We start from the raw sequence: 10821 nt of genomic DNA on the forward strand, positions 1-10821 counted from the left end.
GTTTGAGCCTGTCACCACCAAATACGGAAGATGCGGAAAGGTCAGGGAATAACCACCGCATATCCCGGAGCAATATGGCTTTGGTTGCTAATGCTCCTAAAAACCAAATAACAAATATCATAATAAATAAACGTATACTGTCTGGTCAGCGAAATGGTCAGATTGGGCAACTTTTTATTCAAGTTATTGAAGCTGTTCGATTGTACTGGAAAAAAGTTGGCTCGGAATGCCGTTCCGATTTGTCATACACATTGGAAGAATTTGAGTGCTTGAAGAAGAGGGTTATTGCCCTGGAAGGAATTAAATCAGAGGCCTCATCAAGTTGTTCACCTTAACACCACAGCCTACCCTCATGCATCTGACTGCACGGAGGGATCACCATCAGCAGAATGTACAAGTCCCACAGGAAGTAGCTATTCTTGATAACTTTAGTGTCAGGGAAAGTGGAGAATATTTTATATAATAAGAATAGGTGGAATAGAATCAGGGTATGTCTTACAGGAGTAAGAGTTGGTGATATTGTAGAATAATTATTTTTCAGAGCACAATATGAGAAACAGAGCAAATGATGCCTACTACAACAACTACTTCGTAGTTTCATAAGAGTTGTCTATGGTGTATCTACACCGATATTTTATACAGAATTATGCACCCAGTTTTCGTCCTGCGGTGCAGAATTATGGGGTTCATTCTAAAAAGATTGGATGCAGGTGAACATTAGCTGCTCAGGTAGATATCCTATAAAAAATGTACCACTTTTAAAATACACTTCACTACAACCATCAAGTTTCTTACAGATGATATTAATAGACTGATTGATTTTTGGAGCACCTATCAATGAAGAATTTGCCTTTAATTCTTGAAAGAATCAACCAATCATAAAATAAAGTCAAATTGAGAATGTCTGGCAGATTTCTTCCAGAAGGCAAAAACAGACAGTCAAGAACTTCTGTTAGGTTCAATTCACCACTGCCGATTTATTTAAATTAAAACCGAAAACTATGCTACATTAAATTTTTCAAGAAAATTTAATGTAACGTTTGTTTAGATCAGATCCTGGGGTTGTAACCATAATGGACGCAACAGACTAATAGGTTGACTGTCAATTAAAACTAGTGTTAAAGCAAATAAAAAGAATCCTTAGAAAGAATACATAAAATTTAAACAGAGGGAAATAAGCAAATTTAAATTATTTCACAGACTGAAATATGATCGATCCTGGTTTATAACACTTGTTACGGTAAGAACAAATTACGCAGTATACACCTCCTGCTTAAGATTCGTTTTATTAAAATGAAATAACAGCAAGTTGGGGTACAAAAAAGGTTTAAACTTATCTCCATAACGAATATGTGCAGACCTATTAAAGCTTCAAAGCTATGGAAAGCATAACACTACGTATAAGCCGTGAAAATGTATTATTCTGTACGTAGCTATAACGGTAAACTAAAGTATCACACACACACTATAGTATTGAGAAAAAAATCACAACGAGTTACCTCACTCGACCCTCGAATCGCCAGTACTTCCCCTCTATGAACAGAATTGGTAAAACGGTGGCAAGAACGTTGGAGCAATTGTGTGAAAGGGGTGGAAAAGAAACAAATTTTTTCGATTGTAAATGCTAATGGTAAAAAGTGGGCAACTTCGTTTAATCCTAATCTCTATACAACTTTGCTTTTGACTCGACATGGTTCGTTTTTTGCAAAGTTAAGGGTATTTGGAATCACTGAGCGTACTCTATCTATTTGTGCACTCCCGAAAGAATGGAACCATCTTTTCTATGAATAAATATGTTAAGTACTGTGACTTGAGGGAACAATTAATCAAAGAAGTGCCTAATCTCCAATCATTTACTCCTGGATGTGAACAACTGTTAGTTAGGACAAAAGAAGATTTTTACGCACTTCAAAATTTTGCGGTCCAACTGTTCAGAAGAACAAAGACCTTGTTGCAGTTAGAGGAGCATGAACCAGATACTAAACGACAGTTAAAAAGAGCATGACGTGCTACATTAGAACAGAATATTATCATGGTAGACGCAGAAATGAGTGGCACAGTTCTGATTACAGGTGGGAATCTACACTGTGAACACTACGGCTTCTAAAGAAGCTCACGATACATCCTCCAGATACCTCTTTCACTAACAGGTGATTCAAATAGAGCAGTTGTTGAGGAGACCGCTGACGCTTTTTTGGGAAGGCTTCTATCGAAGAAATTGCGGCTCTAGTGAACAGTTAGACCACCACGACGGGCCTGTTGGATGGCATTGTAGTTGCTTCCTCGATGGATGACGTGTGATGTGATACGTGGAAAAAACTGATTGAGGTATTCCCCTTTACTGTTAACTGCTCTACCATTGAGACTGTTCAGGTTGAGGAAAGTTGACTTCTTCATTGTGACCACAATTCCTGTTTTAGACTTCTACTCATTTTGAATTTTCATGTGTGGACCTCATCAGTGGTACAGCATTGTAAATAGGTTGAGGAGATGCCAGGAAAGCTAGCTAGGGCCGCATAGTACAACAAATAAAAAAAATAAAATACTTTCCCATAAGAAGAAGCAATTATTTATTCTTAGAGAGTGCCAAGAAGGTGTTTTTGTGATTTTTATTTCATCCATAAGTATCCACAAATCTCTTCCATTACGAAAACTTATTACAACTGGGTTGGCAGCTCTTATACTAAGGGTTGCCTATTTACCCACCGGTGAAGAGACAATATTTACTGAAACAGTCCATCTCTGGATAATGGCGCTCACTGGGAATAAATAAAATTAATCACATCATACTCCTCTTTATGGGGAAGTGTCATTTATTCAAATATTAAGGGTGAGGCAACCCGTGATTTGCCTCTATGAGAAGTATGATGCTTTTAAGCGCAAACTTCTGTTTCTGTTAAAGCTACGTACAGTGGTATGATACTCCATAGTTTAAAATATTTATCACTGACCTCGAGATGATTACTCATGTGAAAAATGAATACTGGCATAAATCGTTTCCCACAGTTCAAACAGAATCTGTTATTTTGTCGATATCTTATCAATGACGGTATGAAAGAGAAACGCAAGCTTTTAAATGTTTTTGTTTTATTTTTTTAGCTATCTGGGCCAACGTTTCCTATATGAAATCAGTATTTTAATTTAGGTTTTTCTCTCTCTTTTTTGTTTATCTTAGGTGTGACTTTTGGCTGTAGCCTATTCTAAATTGATACTTCTCAAATACTCGTAGCAGGTTAAAAATTTATGAATGAATAAATTGAAATTATTGGAGAAACTAATCGCTATTTTAAACTGGCGTTGAGCACCACCATGGATCGAAGACAGTGGTAACAAAAATAGTGACCTGATGCATGTTATGTTTATTGTGTGAGCATGACCTGTATTGCTGCCCTAAGACCATTCACGAAAAATTTAGAAATGTGCTAAAATAATAAATTTAACAAGCCAGAGTGTTCAATCGCCTACGCCTCGCGTCGGCTGTGTTTGCCAAGATAAAAAAAAAGTTGAGTAACAGTGCTGTAAATGTTTTCTTTTCTACGATTATTCAATTCAGAAATTTCCAACAAATAAATATACTCGAACTTCTCTTCGGAAGCTGAATTCGGCGAAGAGGAAATTAAGGTAACTGGCTTCAAAACCTGCGAATGCTACAATTTTTAGCAATCTCATCATTTGAAGGCAGTTATCACGATTGTCTGGGTTCCGCACTACCCTCTAAAGGAGAGCACACTGATATCTATTTGTATACCATTGTCCGAACGGCTGTTTCAGAGATCACCCACTGGGCGAAGAAACATCGTATTTCAGTAATGCAAGACCGAGACAAGTTAGCATTAGCATTAGTAGAAGCATTTGATACAAGAAAGCAAGCTTATGCAGCATCAGCCAAAAAAAAAAAAAAAAACCCACTTCCACTTCACCCTTCTGTTCGTTCAAAATACCTGTCCAGCTGAGCCTTAAACTTATTTAGGCTGTTCCACCAACCAACCACCCGCTGGCTAAAGGCAAATTTCCGCACGTCTATCCTACATCTGTCTTTTCTCAATTTGAATTTATGCCCTCTCAGGTGATTTTTCTGAGCTAGAGGAAGAATCCCATCAGCACTGAACATGCTTAAACCATTCAAGGCTTTATACACCTCTATCAGATCACCTCGCTGATGCCTAGTCTCCAGACACTGTAATTTGCAAAACTTAAGCCTTTCTTCGTAAGAGCACCCCTTTGTTCCATTCACTAATCTTGTTGCCCTTCTCTGTACTCGTTCCAGCAGCTCTACATCCTTCTTGAAATGAGGCCTCCAGACCTGTATACAGTACTCTAGGTGTGGCCTGACCATTGCCTTATACAATGGAATAATCACCTCCTTATCCCTGCTGGAAAAATTCCTGTATATCATTGACAATACTCCATGAGCTACTCTTGCAGCCCATCTGCACTGCTCAGAGAACTTCATATCTGCCTGCACAACCACCCCCAAGTCCCTTTCATTCTCTACCACTGTCAGTGTAGTACCACAGAGTTGATACGTTGCTCTGGGGTTGCTTTTTCCCATGTGTAGTACTTTACATTTGTCAATGTTAAACTTCATTTGCCACCTCTCAGCCCATTTGCTCAACCTTTCCAGATCCTGTTGCAGCAGCATAGTGTCAGTAGTGTCCTTGACAACCCTGCCAACCTTTGTATCGTCTGCAAACTTGGACATTAAGCCCGATATACCATCATCAATATCATTTATAAATACAGAAAACAATAATGGACCCAACACTGAGCCCTGAGGGACTCCACTAATAACATCAGTCCACGATGAGCAGTGTCCATTGATTACCACTCTCTGTCTTCTCCCCCTCAACCACCCCTTTATCCATAGCAGCAATTTGCCTCCAATGTCACACTGCTCCAATTTGTGTAGCAGTCTTCCATGTGCAACAGTATCAAAAGCCTTTCTAAGATCCAAATATATAATATCAAAGTTATTCCCTGCATCCAGTTCTTTTGTGACTGCATCATAGTATCCAATCAAGTTGGTCAGGCAAGACTTCCCCTTAACAAAACCATGCTGTGTCTGAGCTATAACTGAAGTCTTGTCTAAATGATCCTGCAGTGCTTCTTTAACCAGTGCCTCCATTAATTTTCCTGGAACAGAAGTTAAGCTCACAGGTCTATAATTACTTGTGTTGGCCTTTGATCCTCCTTTGTGAATTGGGGTCACATTTGCACATTTCCAGTCTATGGGTACCTCCCCTGAGTCCAAGGAAGCTCTCATAATTATGGCTAAGGGTTTGCTTACTTCCTTTGCTGCCTCCTTTAATATAACTGGATAGATCCCATCCACCCCGGGTGCCTTTCTTGTGCTTATCCTCAACAGTTTCTCCTCCACTTTACTTCCAGTTATTTCAAGATTCTGTAGCTTACTGCTAGAGTTGAATACACCTCTGGCATTCCCCTCGCTGAATAACTCCTCACGTGTGAATGTCGATGCAAAATATTCATTTAGTTTGTTAGCTACCTGAGCAGGATCATCAACAGTTGACCCATCAATATCAAGTTGCAACCACTGTAGTTGCAGGTCGGTCAAAATAAAACGAGTTCGATGCATTTTGTAGCAAGCTTCTTTCGCTCTTCGTTCACAAACTTATAAATATTTAGCTTAATGTACGTGTATGCAAAAACTATATACAAGAGTAATAAAAATACGGTATAAATTAAATCTGATAAATCCTGTACTTTACGTAACAACAGCATTATTACGAGTAACCATTTAAAGAAATAAAATATAATTCTTTAAAAAATAAATTAAAATGTCAAAGAAGTCAAGAAAAATTCCATTTAGTTCCGCAATTTAACTGAAAAGGTATTTATGATGAACACTACAGTTAAGTGAGAGTCCATTAAAGCGGTCGATAAGGTGATTAACTCTTTTTCTGCTCTTGTGCAATAGCAAATCTTACTCAGCACGGAATACGGAAAAAATACCACGAAAGTGAGGAAATAACCAATAAAGGATGGAGTCTTTCAAAAAATTTCTGGTGAGTTAAGAACGAAATCCTTGCTGTTAGAAACTAGCGACCACCTAAATATTCTTGTACTATCAACTTACATATGAAATATAACTTGAGGAAAAACAAAACGCCAGAGAAAGAAGCAGTCAAAACAATGGAAACGCAGCTCTTCTCTCCCTCCAAAGAAAGCCGATTCTTTCTGTTGGCAAGGCGATGGCATCGGGTTTTTTGGGATGCTGATGAAGTGTTACTAGTGGATTACCTTCAGAAAGGCCAGAGAGTCACAGGGGCATATCAAGCTTGTGAGGCGTTTGCGTGAAACATCAAAGACAAACGCCGAGGAACACTCAGTAAAGGAGTGTTGTTACACCAGGACAACGCGCCCACGAACAAGCCAGTTATTGCTATGGCTGATCGCAAACGGTTAAAGAAGCTACTGGAAATTGGTTTATGCAAAAATCTGGATGGATTGTTGTCGATTTTATTGGAGTATTAAATTCACCAATTCCAATGGCTTGGAACGATTAGCTAGGTACACGTGTGCGTGTTCCCTCGTTTGTTTGTTATTTGGTTTTTAGGAGCATTAGCAACTAAGGCCATATTGCTCCGGGATATGCGGTGGTCATTCCCTGACCTTTCCGCATCCTCCGTATTTGGTGGTCACGGGCTCGAACCCCGGTCTAATCAAGAAGCCTGTGCTATGCACTGCTGCTCCTGCCCACCCGGCTACGGAGGCGGCGCGTGTTCCATCTCCTCAACTGAATTTTGTGTGCATGAAGCTTTAAATATTTAACTGAAAACCTATAATACTGCTGTCATTTTTCAAAAACACCTCATTTCAGAGGGGGGGGGGTGATCATTTAGAGAACTTCAGTCTGAATATTAAATCGTAATGTGGGCACTTTAACTTGATTAACCCACATTAATATGGCACGCCAATTTAACTTGAGCGAACTAATGACGAAGCTATTTCTCATGGTAAGGCAGTTTATGGAGTTCATGTAGAAAATCGTTCCACTCATTTTATTGTATTATATCTATAAATATTTTATGCCCGATAACGAACGCAGGATTCATTTGATAAACTTTAATCTGAAATATAAATTGAATGTTTTCTTCCGCAACAGAATCTTAAAAAATTATTTCATGTTACTCTTCCGCTTCTTGAACATGACAATTTTATAAAACGGCATGAATCTGTCGGCTAAAAAGCACGCTCCCAATCTGAACATAAGAAAATATTCATATAGCGACATAAGCATCTTTAACAACCCATATTAAAGATCCTTTCAAAATGTACTCATTCATTTCTGTGTGTCACGGGTGGCAACAGGAACAATATTTACCATGCGTATGGCACACCAGAACGGGTTCTGGTTAACCCTCGGCCCATTCAGAGTTCTGATGAAAATCAGCCTATGAAAACACTCGCAATCTATATACACCGCTCCTGCGCTTCGCCAGTAGGCTAAATCATAAACTAAATAGCGGTTCAATATTACGGTCGATTATCACATTCATACATTGGCGAATCTCTAAGTGATCGTCCCTCCCTAAATCCTTTCTCCGTCATCCTCCCCGAGCCTGAGTAAATTGGAACAAATACTGTTTTATGATATTAAGTTGTACATTACTTTCAGTTATATATTTCATTACCATTATCTCGCTCCGCCACAATAAATAACAGCACTTTCTCTGTAGGAGACACGTTGACCACTCATTGTTATTACGGATGTTTGTTTTTGTGCCAAAGCAACCAAGGTCATGAGGCATCAATGTATTGTGTATGCAAACTGCGGTTATTTTGTGTTCGACCGGTCTGGTTTTTTTTCTGGATGAAAAATCTACATGTCACGTGGGAAAATTCCGGCCACCATGTGCAAAAAAAAAAAAAAAAAAAATAATAATAATAAAAATTCCCCCGTTTCGACAGGATTCAAATCAAGTAATTTTTCCATAGCGTAGGAGATGAAATCCCAACCACTGTGCTATCTACGAGTGCATTTAGATTGCAACAGCAAGTTTACGAATAACACTACGACACTAGTAGAGTGAGGCAGAGTCGTCTAGAGTAGGGTTTCTTAAACTGTGGGTCGCGAAAAAGAATCTGGGGTCACTAATAATTTCGTCTTATGAAAAGGGGTCGCGAATAAAAAAGTTTAAGAACCTGTAGTCTAGAGGAAGCTCCTTGGCACCAATACACAATGCCACCCCCCTTGGGGGTAAAATATAGCTATTCTTATTAATGGCGATTTATACGGACCCCCCCAGCCAAGAGGGCTTAGGAAAATGATTTGCGTATCGATAAAGCCAGACCTACTACACAGATGATATTGAGTACGGAGGCAAACTTGGCACGTTTCTGCATTTTTATTCTCTTTTACGATTTTGAGATTTTAAAATTAAAGCGTCTTTTGTAGACAATTGCATATACAACCAAGACCAGGAACGGCCGTAACAAAGTGTGCCATAACTGAATTATTCACGTCGTGTTCAAAATCACGTATGCTAACGAAGTGCGCAGTTTAATTCTCTATCATATAAACTCATCTGACATAGCTCACTGCTTGTACCTGCGGAATAACCAGCACAACAAAAACAGGAGTCTCGAATCTCTATTTCCCCATTGTGACTGAATCCAAACATCCCGACTTTCACTCCGGGACAGGCCATAGGGCCCACGGAGAAACCACGACTACCAAAGTTCAACCTATAGCGTGTAAATGACTCTACACACCCAGGTTGGAACCAAAGCACAGAAATGAACATGTAAAGACCGCCACTATGACGAGAACACGTCCCACAAACAGTGATCGTAAAGATCTGACTCTTAACCCACAGCTGGGGACCAAGCAGCTGTCGCGCTACACAGACACCAAATGGACATGACTGAACCTTCAACCCTGATGAAAATCTTTCTCAACTGACACACGGACGGGACTCAGTCCCATGAGCGACTCTCACCAAAAGATGAAGAAGAACCTGCACAGTCGTTGCAGAGACCTGACAAGAAAGCCTGAACGAATTCCATTAGCCCTGGATAGTAAGCCACTGATGATAGACGACCAGTTCGCAGCCACAAGCGTTCACGCCCTATTGGCGATCTGGGTTAGCTCCCTTGTCTGGCCCACTATTACTCCCCTCCCCGGTGGGGGAGGGAGACGGCTTGCCGTCTCCTGCAACCCCCACCACCCTTCTCTTCTTTCTGGTGGGGCATGGGCATGCCCCACCGCAAGCTAGAGCTACCTTCCCTATCGGTTTCTTATTTCTGACTATATCCCCCCACTCTTCAGTCTCCCTCCCTCCACTCTCACTATACGCAAGCGAAAGTCTCACACAATCCAAATTTAACCATCAAAATAAATTTCGCCCAAAACTCTCGGCTTCTCACTCTAGCGCTTTCACCACGCGACTAACCTATACCAATTGATGTGTATGTATGTATATGTGCACTTTTTTTTTTTTTTTTTTTTAGGTCCTAGCCACTGAAATCTCAGGAAATTAGGTGGTAGGACCTGCCAGAGTAAATAATTATAATACTGGTGTACCTGGTCTGCCTCCACGGGGCGAAAGTGGGGCACCATTGGGATTGTCTGGTATCAGGATTGTCTGGTATCTTGGAGGTAAATGAACAAGTTGTGTTAAGTTCATTAGTAAAAAAAAGGCCTCAATATCTCTGCCAGCTGGGTTCACTTATGATTAAAGCCAACTTGATTCGTAAATTACTTCTCTCTTAAGAGAGTTTATTAGCGAAAGTAAAGCAAAGGAAAAAAGTCAAAAAGTTCTGGGTGTTTTGAAGAGTGGCAAAGATTTTGAGCCAGAGGAGATCAAAAAGAGGACAGGCTAGATTAGAAAGTCTCTCTAAGGAGGCACATCATTGCCGGCATATGCACAAAATAGCACATTTTAAGTCAAAGAAATTATATAGTAAATTAGGACAAATGAGATGAGTGGTGCCTGAAGAAACCGGTAATTTAATAAGTAATTTTTGTCTGTTTAATTCATACTCTATTCAAATACAAAAATATTAAAAAAATATTACATTCTATCAGAAAAGTAAGTGGAATACGGCAAATTGTAAGTGGAAATGTACATTACTGAGATTATAACTAAGACCAGTTATATGTGCAAATTGAATTAGGAAGTTTTATTTTTGGAGGTATAAACACATCGTTTCGCAGATGAATTTGTTCTCTTTTTTTGTTTTTTGTCTGCTTACAGTGCATTAACATAGATTACGTAAAAGATATTAGAGTGAACATATATGAATTGACAAAACTTTTAGATATAGGATACACATGGCAAGAATACCCAGATGATTGACAAATTGGTCATGGCAGTGTTTCCTCTCTCCCACGTCTCCCCACATACGCACTACTGACTTCTTTCAGTCATAGATAGCGCAGTAGAGACAAAGATGGGTTGGAAGGTATTGAAACTTTATTCTGGTGGTCAAACATGGTTTTCATCATTTTAAACAGTGTATTAGTATAGCGCCCGGTCATCTACAGTCTGTTAGCGACGACTTAACTGGTAATATTATTTGCTATATTCGTTGAGGGAAAAAAAAAGTAGAAATGCGACCAGCCTCATTTCAGCTTGAAAGAAGCGTTGTGGAGATTTGACTTCTTCAGCTCCTATGACCACTAGTACGTGCATGTTTAAATGTTTGCTGAGGTAGTGAGGTAAATGAATAGTAGCAGTGGTAAATGATGCAAGAAAACAAGCTTATATAGCATTAGCAAAAAAAAAAAAAAAAAAAAAAAACACCTCACACATTATACCCTCCAAGAATCTGTCTAGTTCTTTCTTGAGTTTATTC

This window comes from Mastigoproctus giganteus, chromosome 5 (genome assembly GCF_048544385.1).
Source record: "Mastigoproctus giganteus isolate SK-2022 chromosome 5, ASM4854438v1, whole genome shotgun sequence".
Taxonomy (NCBI): domain Eukaryota; kingdom Metazoa; phylum Arthropoda; class Arachnida; order Uropygi; family Thelyphonidae; genus Mastigoproctus; species Mastigoproctus giganteus.